Consider the following 13,382-nt stretch of genomic DNA (forward strand, 5'->3'; position numbering starts at 1 on the left):
AATACTTGTTTTCTTGATCAAGAAAGGTGGTGCTTGGATGCACAAAATTACAGACTAAGAGACGGAACATGTTTTTGTTTCTGTCTGTATACTTGTTTGTGCATCTAGATACTGGTATATGGTAGTAAGAGCAAAAGACGTATGTTCCTGTTTCTCCCATTCCCTCATCTCCTGCCACAATGGCTCTTTTAATGCTCCCAAATCTGCAAGACAGAATAGTGTTTGTGGGAAGGTAAAGCTTTTCCTTGAAAGATGCAAGCAGTAAATACAGGAGACATCTCTCCCACACTCACAGGCCTTTCATAGGTTTAACTAGACATGACCTTCATTTAACTCCCATCATTGAATGAGACTTACCTCACTTTCCCTCTGGTGTTTTGCTCACCATCCCTTTGCCTGAATTGTGCAAAAAAGCAACAAAGGTACTGCCATTTAAAGATTCAGTGTATGGGAATATAATGAATAAATAATAATAGGAATAATGAATAAGAGTGCATATGTGAATATGGTAGTAATTATATTTTCATTACTGTATAATCACCTGAAACTTTATGTATTTTTTTATTTATTTATTGTCAACTCAGAAACAGCTGAGCTTACACACAGTAAGCACTCTATAAAAAATTGCTAGAGCATTGCTTTGAACCAATCACTGTAGGTCTATCACTGTAGATTATAACGTTATCTCTGAAATCTAAAATGCATGCAAATATAAATAAAATAAATATTTTTTTAGAGCAGGAAAAACGTGCAATGTTTTCAACACAGCATTGTTATAAACTGATTTTGTGATGATTGAAATGTTAAACAAATGTAATAATTATTTACTACAAAAAAAATAAACAAATAAAAAAAGAGAAAAAAATTGGCTACCAAACAGATTTTAGCCATTCTTCTTGAGAATGATCAGCATATTGATGTTACCTGTCATCACTCTTACCAAAAAAATGAATGCAGGGCTTTGACAGTATTTTCACTATGTGGTAGTGTGTCTCCAGCTCCCCCAAATCATCAAATCTGCCTTTTCGGTGAGTGACGTAATATGAAACTTAATTTCTGAACAACAGTTCAGACCATTGACACATATTGAGATGGACGACACATCTGCACAAAAGTAAAGCCAAAATATCCCAGATATGAGCCCTACCTCAATAGTGATCAGGCAGTGCCACTTGACCCAGTTGCAAGCAGCACTCAGCTGTCAATTATGATGATTCACCCCCTCTTATAACATCAAAAAACTCATTAAACCAAACTCATATGAAAAATGAACCCTTGAACATACATCAGTGTGATAAGAACTATCTTAAATGACAGAAACCATCTTTGGGAAAAATGTATTTGATGCATAGTTTGAGGTTTTAGTTTGATCAAAGTATCTTCTGTTAACATGGATAGGGAAGGATTTATGACCTGTACTAAAGCCCAACACTTCTTTATATACAGTCAGTGGTTCAGTCTGTTACACAGTGAATTTATGAACACCCCCATAATAATGGGCTGGGCAATGGAAACTTTTAATCATTAACCCGTGTTGGTATAATTTAGTTAACTGTGTGTGGGCTCTAGGCTGCTATTATACACAACATACCTGGAGCAGCAACAGATGAACTGTGAATGTTTCTGCCAAAAAGATTAGTCAGCATCGACTCTGCTGATGTTTAACCACTCTTTTGACTGTTTAGTTCTCTCTGCAATGTGCGTGCGACATGGTGCTACATTATGTGAGCAACAGCTGACCCACTCCTCACACAGGCTCTGACAGAGAGACCTCTCCTCTGGACTGAGAATAACAAAAATGCGTCATAGAAAAATGTCTTTATCAGAGAAGGAGTTGACATAAAATGTGCAAGATGACTTTTATGTAACAATAATAAGTGTGAAATCTAGTCTACTTGATTTCTTCACGACCAAGAACAGAACTACTGACATTTATTGACACTACGGGCTTTAAAAATGTAGCCCCAGGACCTGTTTAAAAATTCCTATAATTGACCTCTAATGAGTATTCATTCTCTGGGGAACATGAACATCCACACAAAACGACCATCTCATAGTTGTTAAAATATTTCAAGCTGATCCAAAGTAGCGGGTGGACCTTGGTATCCACAGAATCATGCTGCTAGTGTGGCTAAAAATTGTCAAATTGAAACACATAGAAGCCATACTCTTTTGCAGTGTCTCTAATGTTGTTCATGGATAAACTTAAACTCCTTAAACCCCTGTAATAATAATAGAGAGGCTATTTTAATATAGCATGATAAACAAACTGAACATCCATCCATTCATCCATTTTCTATACCGCTTATCCATCAGGGTCGCGGGGGAGCTGGAGCCTATCTCAGCTGACTACGGCCGAGAGGCGGGGTTCACCCTGGACTGGTCGCCAGTCAATCACAGGGCCAACACACAAAGACACACAACCACTCACACACACATTCACACCTAGGGGCAATTTAGAGTAGCCAATTAACCTAATGTGCATGTTTTTGGCATTGTGAGAGGAAGCTGAAGTACCCGGAGAAAACCCACGCAGGCACAGGGAGAACATGCAGCCATTTGAACCTGGAACCCGCTTGCTACGAGGCAACAGTGCTAACCACTGCACCACCGTGCCGCCCACAAATGGAACAAACAAATTGTTTTGTTTTTTTTTTTCATGAGAACTGTCCCTGCTTTGGCCACTCAGTGAACTTCTCTCTAGTCTCACCTTAAAGTCAAAATGTCAACTTTGCACACCTAATTAGATACTGATGATCTCATCATCATATTAGAGGACTGCTGTGACATTTGCAGAGAAACCTTCGATGTACCTTTTAGATTTTATAGGCAACATTGTTTTTCTTGTGGTACCAGCCTTAAGACAAATTCATAGCTCTACTTATGACCAAATTCTGTAAAAGCAAATCATCAGCATGTTGTCCATTAAACAGTTTTCAGCACGAATCTCCTCGATGTTATTCAAAGTATGGTATTTAGACCTTGGTATGTCATAGAGCACTTGGGATAATACTGAGAGAAAGGTGCAGCATAATGCAGAAAAAAAATACAATGCAATACACCACTTCCCTGATGAGATTTTGACTTTGCTTGTTTGGCAATGCAACGTGTTTTTATTGACTCATCAAAGACGTATCCTAGACACTGTGAGAAAGCTATTAGGCTGGTCAACAATGGCAGCCTGTACTGAAAGCTGAGGACTGAATAAGAATGAGAGCGGGGCTGTCTGAATGCCAGCTGAACAGTTGAGGCGCTGCGACCTCATTTGGAGTGTGAACCCTTGAACGGCCCATTCCTGTCAGTATTCAGCACTTGTGTGAAGCACCGTCTACTAGCCCATCACCACCAGCAGCCCCTCAACCCCAGAGGCATGGACCCAGCTCCAACAGAAATGATGACTTTGGCCCTTGAGCAAACACACAGCCCTCTGGATACTCAAGGCAATACAGTAACCTGAGCAAAGAGCTAAGAAGAGGCTTAAAGATGATGGAGAAGAAAGAAAGGACATGACAAAATGAGCAAGGAATGTTAGGAATAATTTTGTCTGTATAGTGTACGTATTGCATAATTTTTGCAAGTCTCCTTTAGGTCATTGCAATCAAACAATTAGCTTTTTTGAATTATTACTTCTCCAAGTCTCATCCATGTTTATTGCCATACAAGTGCTGATTGGCTTGGTTATTTTTCTAATGGAGGAAACGTGTTCACACCAGACACACTTGAGTAAATAAAAAAAGAGATGCGGGTAGCAAATGACAAGTGTGCGATGAGGCAAGTGAAAATTTAGTGAAAACTCTCTGCCAGGTAAATGCTGAATCTTTGAAACTCTGTACTCCGAAGGTTGTAAAGAAGACTTTTTCTTGCAGAAGATGAGTAATAGTTCTCCTGACGAGTAAACTAGAAGACACACATGAAGAGCATGGGGGTGAATGTGTTTCCGTGAGAGCAGAGGATCTGCTCTGTGTATCTGTGCAGTTTACGTTACTTTCCTATGAGCATGGAACCTAAGTCAGTTTAGTGATTGAGTCAGTGCTGTTGAAGGACACATAGAAGTCGGCATCCAGGTTCCCTACTGCATTTCACCTCTCAGATGCTTTCCTGATGGGACTTAAGAAGTCATTTCAGCACGCAATTCATGTTTGATGACTTTATTGATTTTTCTTTCCCCTCTCCTCTCTGCCTCTCTCTCCATCCCTCTCTTTTCATCTCCCTCACCTCCTTTTCTCCTCTCCGGTCTGCCATTCCCTATTGACTCAAGTGCACCTACAGTTGCATACTCCCTCTTGCCTTCTGTCGTCTCTCCAACCCTTTGCACGTTGCTTACTCGCTACCATTTTCCAACTCTGCAAATAAAAGCATCAAGAACTGGAGTCCTTTTCTTTTCAATACTATTTTTCACAACATACTGCAATGTGTGAAATGTGCTGCTTCTATTTGACCAGCTAAAAATGTGACTTCACAGAGGGCAAGTTCATAGAGTCCATGCTGTGTACCTGTGTGTGTGTCCATTCAGCTGAAGTCATGAGATCAGTTCATGTTTTTTCTACCTGCAACTTTGCAGGAATCTTTTTCATTCAGAGAGGTGTGTGGTGTGTAACATTATATGAATCTAAATAAACGGTGGGTGGCACGGTGGTGCCGTGGTTAGCACTGTCGCCTCATAACAAGAGGGTTCCAGGTTCTGGGTCCTTCTATGTGGAGTTTGCATGTTCTCCCTGTGCCTGCGTGGGTTTTCTCCGGGTACTCCGGCTTCCTCCCACAATACCAAAAACATGCACATTAGGTTAATTGGCTACTCTAAATTGCCCCTAGGTGTGAGTGTGAGAGTGTGTGGTTGTCTGTCTTTGTGCGTTGGCCCTGCGATTGACTGGCGACCAGTCCAGGGTGTACTCCGCCCGTCAGCTGGGATAGGCTCCAACCCTCGCGACCCTGACAGATAAGTGGTATAGGAAATGGATGTATGGATAAATAAATGGTGTGCAGAAACTCCCATTTGAAAAGCTGAAACAAGAATATCTATGGTGTTTTGGCTTGCTAAATGACTAATTAACAAAATAATTTGACATGGATGTGCAGTTATCTGACACCACTGCACACAGTCCATCAGGTCTTTAAGGTCACTTTCCTGTGGTTAAAATTTCAATTAAGCAAGCAAGCATTTTGATTAATTCACCAATAATCAAAACACAAAATTCTTCATGAACAGCTAACAATTTTAAAGCAGCATTAATTGCTTTTGGGCCACTTTGGAACAGTTCAACAACCTTTCAACACAATATCACCATGTAATTTTCACTTTATAAAGTGACATTTTAAATCCAATATTCCTTCTCCCTTTTTGGTTGTCACCATCTTCTGGCTATTTGGATCTGCGGCTGTCAGCAGATTGTCTGTACTCTGTGTGTCTGCTGTTTAGTGCTGAGCAGTGAGTCTTTTCCTCTGACATGACAGCTTCCTGCTACAGCCAGAAATGAGGTTAATGACAGTGAACCAATCAGTAGATTTGTGGCCTGTAAAATCAAAACAATGAGTTTGAAAGATAGCATGCTGATAATTCTGTGTGGATTAGTTATTGCATCAATGTGACTGACAGTAATATCACAATGTTAACAAATACATTTCCAGGAGAGAATCACTGTGTGGCTTATTAACTGAAGTCACCATGGGTAAGATAACCTGTCTATAACCTTTATAATATGAAATACAAAATACTTTTAGTGACAAGCAGAGATCTGTTATGCAAAACAAGCTCCTGTGGGAGACTGTGCACTCTGGCTCCCATGGTGTATTAAGCCACATGGTTAATGAGCTTCTCTGAATGTGACTGTAGTGTGACACCGTTGTCGAAATATTCTCCAGACAGATCATTTATTCGCATTTGAATAGAGGATGCTGAAAGCCTTGCGTGCCAAAGGTACGAATTTGTGTGAATAGTTTTTTTTTTCTTTTTTGAGAGAGGCAGAAAAAGCTGGTGCTGATGACTGTGAATGTGTTTTAGTGTGAGTCATACCACCCACTGTTGGTTGAAGATGAAACGACAAAGGAGCAGACAAGTGTCTGACCCTGGAGAGCCATCACAACACTGAAATGCACTGAGCTTGCTCTGTCTGAATTTGAAGTTGAGGACACTTTGAACTTCCGCCAGAGGCAACTATTACAGACTGGGCTGGTGATAAGATAAGAGCTGATGGACAAAGAGCTCTACTTTTGGTTCATGGATTTACAGTAAGTACATGTAAATAATAAGCAAACTGTGCAGAGGGGCTTTGTATAGTGTGGAAGTATGAAGAAAACTGTAGGCTTGAGGGCAATGGTAACAATTTCATGGTTAACATCAGACAAGAGTTTCAGCATAATATAACACAGGTATGGACTGAAGGTGTTATGCTAATGGCTTGTTTTCAAGAACTATTTTCTAGAGGAAGCAAACAAACAAACAAATAAAAATAAACAAAACTGGACATCTTTTTTTTTTTTTATCTTACTAAAGTCCAAGTCACTCCAGCATCCAAAATGAAATTTTGCTTTTGCCTTAGAATTCAGTTAGTTCCAATAGAATCTCTGAGATTAATGGATTCACACATGGGGGTGAAGTAAATTTGTGTGTGGACACTGTTGACTAACAGCAAGGTGTCATAGAAAAGGTGACCTCTGAGGTGACCTCTGAGCAAACCAAAAGCTGAAGAGTCTGAAGTGACACAGACAGTTGCAGCAAGTTGCAAGGGAAGAAAGTCAAAACAGAAATAAGTGATTATTCAAAAGTAGCGGTGTTGCAATATATGAGTATTCACCATAACCCTATGTTGATATCATATTAATAATAGACATATAATAATATCAGTAATCCAATAGTATCAATACTCAATAATATAATTTTCTTTATCTTTTCTTCGTGTTCTCACTTTGTCAAGGGTGGGTGGCAGTATTGCACATTAACACTGGTTGCCACCCATCCTAAAAAAGAAAAAAAAAGACAGTAACTATCTAACAATGACTACCAGTGTGTGGCAACTCCTGCCACTCAAAATGATGTCGTAGGAGGCTTTCTATAGCTATCAGAGTAATATCATTATTGTTAATTCTTTTAGCCATAATAATTACCCGTATACAGTCAAAGTCTGATATTGTGACAGCCCTATTCACAAGTAACTGGAAAGGTGTAGGTTGCAGGGTTCAGGTAAGGGTTATATGTTGCAGTACAGAGTACAGAGGCATGAAAGCAAAGGGACATAACAAAACTGACAATTTGGAAAGAAATACATGGGAATGAGATGGTTCTGCAGGACTGATGAGGGAAAATGGAAAACAGGTGAGCTGGTCGATATGGGACAGGTGAAAAAATGTGAGGACAGGTAGAGAATGGCAATGAAAAAGCCTGGGGAAGCGGAAATATCACTGGAGTGAGGGACAGGTCGAGAGGCACAATGTGACAGGACGGTAACTCACTATCCAGCTTTACTGAACCTCCTACCAGAATAGAAACTTTTGTAACACTGAGTTAAGACTCAGTGTTACAAATACATCTTTCAGATCAACATATTGTGTGTAACCAGAGTCTGACACATTATTGTTGTTTGTTGTTGTCCAAAAACTATTAAAAACACACCACTGAGTCGTTCTGTTGCCCTGGGTGATGTGTTCTTTCATTACGGAGCACACACACACGTCCCACATGCACTATCCTGCTGTTCCAAATACTCAAAAAAAGCACCGGACATGTATTAATCCGCTGCTTAAAATAGTTCCGAGCATCCTTCAGTAAATGCAACATGCTCTCTCTGAGAATATTGTAAGAATGTGGCCTTGTGACTCTCTTGCTTGGGGAAGGTGTGAAATTACCAAGATTTCTTTATGGCCCAAAACTATAAAAAATACCTCAAAGTGGCAATGGCAGAGGCAGACAAGAAACAGCCTCACATGCTCTCATATTGTCCAATTTTAATGAAGTAAAAGGGGTTTTTTTTTATATAATTGCATCACAACCTACTCATCTCAGTATATTCTTAAGCCACTATTTTGGTTCCTCATATGATTGCTTAGCTTGTGTACTTTAAAATAACAAATATACTGTAGAAATATATAGTAAAGTGCTTGCTATTTGTTACCTCGGGGGGGGGGGGGGGGGGGGGGGGTGTAAAGGTTTAACTTTTTCTCTCTCCCTCCGTGCTCATGTTCTTTGATAAATGCTCTTTTTTCCCTTTGAGTTTCATCCTCAGCTTAGAGAAACAAACAGGCCGTCCAAGGTTGGATCTTGAGCTCTGACACATGTGATCAAAGCCGTGTGCTTCAGGGAGCCGAGATCAGTCGGTCAGAGCTTTAAGCAGACAGACAGGTACGTCACACACACAGACAGTGTAGCAGTGTCATCATGATGGAGAGCGGAGCGCTCACCGTCGCTGACCCTGTCTGCTGCATGCAACACACATACAAGTGCATTTCATATCCTTTTCACTCCTACGTCAAGTGAACATACTAACAAAATACACATACAGTATGTAACCTTGCAGTTTTAAAGCAATAAAAAGATTTTGTCATGGTTGTCAATATCATTATCAAACCAGATATTCAATTTTTCAATTATTTCTTTATTAGCAGCATTGAGTGACTGCCCAATCCAGGTCCCAGAATAAATGTTCAAACTGGAACTGTAATCTAGGAAGATTAAAGTCTACAATTATAAAACCTAATACACACAAATTGTGTGCTACCCATGGAGGATGAAATACCCATAGGCCTACATGCAGGAGTCTTTATTGTTAAAGAATACATTAAAAATAAATTCATCAACTAAAGTAATTTATGATGCATGGACTCTAACCAGTCTGTATGTAGTTTTTGGGTAAAAGCAAAGGTCTGATCTCATCTGAAACACTCTTTCCTGTTGCAGAATTTCTGTCATATTAACAGCTGTATTAATACTGTATATTCATCAAACCTCCTAATGTGAACAGTCATCTTCATAAACATGTTTGACTCAGTAGCAGAGAGGACACAAGCACACCAAAGCAATGGAGGGTCCTCAATCCAGATACTTTAATCCCCAGGCCAGACACAGGTCAAAATCCCAAAACACAGTCTGATAAAAGGACAGCAGTACAGGCAGGGACTAACGGCAACAATCAGAATCCAAATAAGGCAGGCAAAGACAAAGACAAAGACAGTCAAAAGCATCAGGAAATGGTACAGATGGTGTAAAGCAAAGAATCAGTAGCTGAATGCAAACAAGATCTGTTCACAAGAAAACTCACTAGGAGAAGCGCTGGAAAGTATAGCACACCAAGGTAGCACAAATAACCTGGCAAAGACACATGGCTGAGGAAGCCCTATATACAGTATATATACACAGGTTGAACAGGTCAGGGGAACAGGGGCAGTCAACACATCACAGGGAATCACAAACCGAACAGGAAACTGAACACACATAACAAAATAAAACAGGAAGTGCATCCAAAACCATACAACAATGAGTAGGAATAATTATAAAAATAATTACAGATGCAAAACAAAAACAGTACTTAGAAGAATGACATTGTGTGCTCATTGCATTTTAATGCAGGCAAAGCACAATATATAAATAAGAACAGGAAATAACTAAAAAAAAAACAAAAAACACATGATTGATAGGAGTAACTGCTGACTGGACAGAAAAGGCATCAGGATTAATCAAGCCTGGTCTGAAGCAGCCTAACTGCACAAAATAAATCTCAATGGTAATCACCTAAATTTAGCTAGGGTAACTGGAAAACCTCACCTTAATCTGCTATCTAGGTTTTGTGAAAGAGCCCTCAGTACACCAAATAAATAAAAATGACAATGAAAATAATAAGAATTTATGATTTGGCCACAGTCATTCCTGTCTTGTAAGCCTACTGTACATGGGCAACTTCATTTTATAGTTTATCCATGTCCACTGTAAAATTAATGGCATGTTCTCCCTGTGCCTGCGTGGGTTTTCTCCGGGTACTCCGGCTTCCTCCCACAATCCCAAAAACATGCACATTAGGTTAATTGGCTACTCTAAATTGCCCCTAGGTGTGAGTGTGAGAGTGTGTGGTTGTCTGTTTTTTTATGTTGGCCCTGCGATTGACTGGCGACCAGTCCAGGGTGTCTCGTCAGGGCTCGTCATAGCACGACAAGACAAAATGTCTGCAGTGAAAGTGGTTCTGCTTAACATCCTGACAGACGGTAGGGTTTTCTCTGGGTGCTCCGGTTTCTTCCCATAAATCCAAAACCATCCAGAAAAGTGATTGATAGATACACACATGCCTATAAATGCATAGAAAATAAAATGAAAAAAAAAAACTACACACAATTCCGGTACAATGAATAGTTTCTTTTAATTATGTACAGTAAGATCTGTAAAGAACCTGTTGTAAAATGTCAGACTTTGTCTCTATTAAGGCTCAGGCAGAAGGACATAAAATTCATTTGAAACTAAAGACTGAATGACATCAAGGTCAGGCTAGCAACTCTGTGAAGCTTAACTGAAGCACAGTTGTACTTTGAAGTTAATGTCAATGTTAGCACGCAAACACAATGACAAGGCTAATATCATGTTGGAAAGCTAATATTTTGACCATGTTCACCATCTAGTGGGTTAGCATGCTAATGTTTGCTTATTATTACAGCTGAAGCTGATGGGATGTTATTACCTTAGGTATTTTACTTATTTACTCACTTAGAAGCAGGATTGAAACTGAAAGTTGTAACAGGGCTGACACAGATGTAGTTGATTCAGTCTTATAGCCTAAAATCACAATGCCTCAGGGAGCTTTGCTGTGTGTACAGTGTACGACACCCTCTGTTCTGAGACCCTCGATTTGAGTGAAGAAAAACTCCCCAACAAAAACCCCGTAACAAGATAAAAATGGAAGAAACCCAAGAAGAGCCACAGAGGAGGGATCCATCTCCCAAGGTGGACAGGAATGTGATAAATGTCATGTGTACAGAACAGAACAACACAATCACAAAATGTACATGATTGTAGGATTGTTTCATGTGGTCAGATCAAAAGTAATATTTACTGTAAAGACATGTAACTTAAGAAAAAAAGGTTACAAAGAGAAATGTCTGATGGGAAAATGGACAAAGGAAATGATAAAATAAAACCTCGCCAAACGTGAATGAAGGGTTAGAATGTAGTTAGAAGATCTTTAATGATATTACAGTAATCTGATCACAAACTGTATTTTATTAAATGGTAGAAGAAAAAGAAAATGAAAAAATAACGCAAAAACAACAAATACTGAATCATTACTATACAGTGGTGAGATGACAGCATTTTTCCATGTTGTCAGTTAAGTAATTGTAAGTTGTAAGTGTCTGTGTCTGCCTAAATTTCCCTTTCTCACACAAGCAAACAAACAAACAAACAAAACAACAACAACAACAACAACAACAAAAACAATACTTTTGGGGCTACTATCATGAGTGAGGTCTGGACCCATCACAACTGGCCATTTTGCACTGGTCCGTATGCAGGTTACGATACAGAGGCTGTACAGCTTCAGGTGTTGTCTTGAAACATCTTGCAAGATACATCTGAAAATTGCAAGAACCATCTGAGATCCAGAGATCTTTCGCTAATCCTAAACAAGCAGTTTTAGTGCTTCAACCTGACCAGTTCAGTGGTACATCAAGTAGTGGGCACATCTCATCCGGCCAAAACAAACTTCTTTGAAAAGTCTGTCTGATAAATTAATTCTTTAATTTTTATTGCACAACAGTCAGTGATATATAAATGCCTTAAAAGATATGGTTGTTGAATGTTGTTGTTTTGTTGAATCAGTTTCCAGCTGTGTAGAATTCATGCATCAGTGGTTTAGAATGCAAAGAAGGACTGAAAGAAGCAACAAAACAATGTAGACAAGACTGGAGGTAGAGCTGCTGCCCTACTTGACTGTCTCTATATTACTTTAAAGCATATACAGTATATAGACAAAAGTATCCTGATACACCTCTTTACAAGGTCTGTTTTCAGGGTTGGGTTTGGTTTCTTACTTCCAGTGAAAGGAAATATTGATGCTTCAGCATACCATGTTTGAATTACGAGGTGGCTTCACTCAGGGTTCATCAGACCTAGCCCTGAGACCATCTGCCCTGCATGTTTTAGACTTATGTTGTTGTTTGCAGAGCTTCATGACAAGCTGATGGCTTCAAACCATGACGCTGTGTCCCAGGCAGTGAGCAGGGTTACATGCAAAGGCAGATTTCAAATTAGTGTCAAAAATTCACATAATATCAAAGAAATTGTCGTTCATCTAGACAACATAGAGATGATGTGTCTCATCAAGCTTAGTCATGTTTTCATGTTCATTCATTCTGTTTTTGTTTCTAGACTAATACAGTCACGGTGGCCGAGAGGTTAAGTCGTTGGACTTGAAATCTAATGGGGTTTCCCCGCACAGGTTCGAATCCTGTTCGTGACGTTCTACCTTCATTAAGTTTCCCTGAGGTGAAGTCTAGGTATAAAAGACAGGCGGCTACATGTGTACACGTTACATGTGTGTACACGTGTTGTTCATGTCTGCCTGAGTGGCTTATATTTGGTTACGTTGCCGTTTGAAAAATAAAGGTTATCGTAACAATGAAAATTGTTTGATACAGAGTGAGAAAGCAGAGGTTTGACTCAGGACTCAGCTGTAAACAATTGCCTATTTCTGCCAGCTGATAATAACAATAATAATAATAAATAAAAATAAATGTTTTGTTGCATTCGATTTACATTCAGTGTTTTTCTTTTATTTTTCTTAGCTACACTTATATTATATATATTATAATATGCAGACTGGTCTTAAGAGAAGCGCTAATAACACTTTCTATAACAATCACATCTATAGTGGATTATGGGGACATTCATTGTGCCTTATAATGCATTCATAATGCTTTATGACTGCACTCATAATTCTTTCAGTCATGAAACATTATAGATGTGATTTCTATTAAATTTGATAAGTTCAAGTTTATGGAAGCTCTGGATAGGTTATAAATAAAGAGGTAGAAAATGTTACTGAAGTGGCTTTTATTTATTTATTTATTTTTGCCTACTTCGTTAATTTGTCTGAAGATAATTTAGAAAATTAATCTACCCTCTTGGTTTAAATTTAAAAAAATGGTCTGAATGGAAGTTTAACAGGAGACATACTGTTTTGTTGTTGTTGTTGTTTGTTTTTTTAATCTTACTATATAATTTATTTACACACAGTGTGGTTAAACATGTAAAGATGAAATCCATTTTCACCACAAAATAATAGCTTGCATCGATGAAAAATCCTGCATCAACCTATGGAACTGTAAGCCCAGAGTGAAATAAAGAGAACATTAGATTTTAACCCTGAGTCATATGATTACTACCACCACAGAGTCCCCAAGGAGCTTTCAGA

At 39.0% G+C, this 13,382-nt stretch overlaps 1 non-coding gene across 1 annotated transcript; it reads left to right on the forward strand.

The window, feature by feature from the left end:
- Positions 1–12,346: 12,346 nt before the first annotated feature.
- Positions 12,347–12,428, forward strand: trnas-uga. Its single transcript has one exon. It is a non-coding gene; the product is annotated as a tRNA-Ser (tRNA).
- Positions 12,429–13,382: the final 954 nt, after the last annotated feature.

The sequence above is a fragment of the Scatophagus argus genome, chromosome 9 (assembly GCF_020382885.2).
Source record: "Scatophagus argus isolate fScaArg1 chromosome 9, fScaArg1.pri, whole genome shotgun sequence".
In the NCBI taxonomy this organism is placed as follows: domain Eukaryota; kingdom Metazoa; phylum Chordata; class Actinopteri; family Scatophagidae; genus Scatophagus; species Scatophagus argus.